Source organism: Oryzias melastigma, linkage group LG7 (genome assembly GCF_002922805.2).
Source record: "Oryzias melastigma strain HK-1 linkage group LG7, ASM292280v2, whole genome shotgun sequence".
NCBI lineage: Eukaryota > Metazoa > Chordata > Actinopteri > Beloniformes > Adrianichthyidae > Oryzias > Oryzias melastigma.
In genome coordinates this window covers 22,723,937-22,725,395 of record NC_050518.1, presented here as the reverse complement: position 1 = coordinate 22,725,395, position 1,459 = coordinate 22,723,937, and the positions used below count along the sequence as shown (strand labels likewise).

Below are 1,459 nucleotides of genomic sequence, written 5' to 3'. Positions count from 1 at the left end.
ATCCTGTTTAAATGCACACATAACTTGGGTTATGGAAATGCGAACAGTAGAAAGTTCTGAACAACAATGTTGTCTGATTTATTTTAGAATGCCAAATACATACGAAATGATGCAACTTCTAAACTTCTTGTTGCTCTCAGAACCCTGACCCAGGGAAAAAAACCTGCAATAACTCCACTTTTTTGTGTGTTGGCAGACTAAATTTTATCAGCAAAATATATACAATTAAAGTCAAAGATTAGTTATTTTTAATTTGTTGGATAATCGTGTTCATTGAAAAAAGTCAGTTTCAAGAAATCTGAGAAGAATCCGGTATTTTATGTCGATGCAAACCGGCTGATTGACTCTCGTTAAAACATTAGTTTTCACGTCAAAAGTTAACTTTCAACACCTCGTTTTGTTTCACAATGTTTTTATTTGAAATTAATGACAGTTTTGACTTGGGGATTTAGGGAGTTATTGGACCAGTCTATTTGTCTATGGCACTTCCCAGTTCTAAGAAGAAACTAGCTGACCTTTGACCTTTTTTTTACCAGTGGTGATCCGGATTTTTAATGATTATTAAGAGTAATGAAAACACATTAATCCTGTTAGATTCACTCGTTAACCCTTGTGCCATCATATGGGGTCCAGATGACCCACTTTTAATGTAAACATTCCTAGGATGGCACAAAAGTTGCATCATTGAAAGAATTTAACCTTAACTGAATTGTATGAATGAGTTGCATTCTTATTTATTAAATTTTTTATTTAACCTTTATTTATCCAAGCAGGACAGATCAAGAACAGCAATCTTATTTAAACTGTGACGTAGCGAAAGGCCAAACCTTTTGAGAAATACAAAATTGTGATATATTGTTGTATACAAAATTAAAAAAAATCTTTGCAGTTTCAGTCCATTAATGGCGATAGCAAAACTGTACAGTCAGCATGTGAGGTTTTTATCGGAGCTGCACATTCGATGTTTGCATTAGCATTGTATAATGGTGCTGCAGTGAGCTAATGCTGCAGAGTGATGGCTCGGATTCTTTAAAAGTGCAGCCTGAGGTTTGTATGCATTTGTATCTTCATAAAAAGTCTGCAGACAGACATGAAGGTCCTGTGCTGTACGAGCAGCATGCTTACACCCCACCTCTGTTTCGGTTGTGTTGTGACCACCACTCGGTTTATCTGACTCTTTTACACGCCCATGTTAGCTTACCTGCACATTCACTGAAGGCTCCCAGCAAACAGCTGTTAGATAGTAAACAGCAGAGTGAACAGCTGACCGGTTCACAGAACAGAAGTAAGGCTATGCATCTTATCACAACTCAACAGTAAAAACTAAACCCACTGAGGTCATTAACCTCCTGAAAAATAAATATCCTTGTGTGAAAAAAACTCTGTTCACTGACCCTACGTCTGTGTCACCAGGCAGTTAAAGAGGCCATGCCATTAATTATGGCCCGCAGCATCAGGT

The 1,459-nt window shown here is 37.3% G+C and overlaps 1 protein-coding gene across 3 annotated transcripts in view; it reads left to right on the top strand.

Moving 5' to 3' along the window:
* Positions 1–1,459, top strand: part of lima1a (LIM domain and actin binding 1a) — a 33,633-nt gene that overhangs the window by 19,329 nt on the left and 12,845 nt on the right. The window lies entirely within an intron of this gene.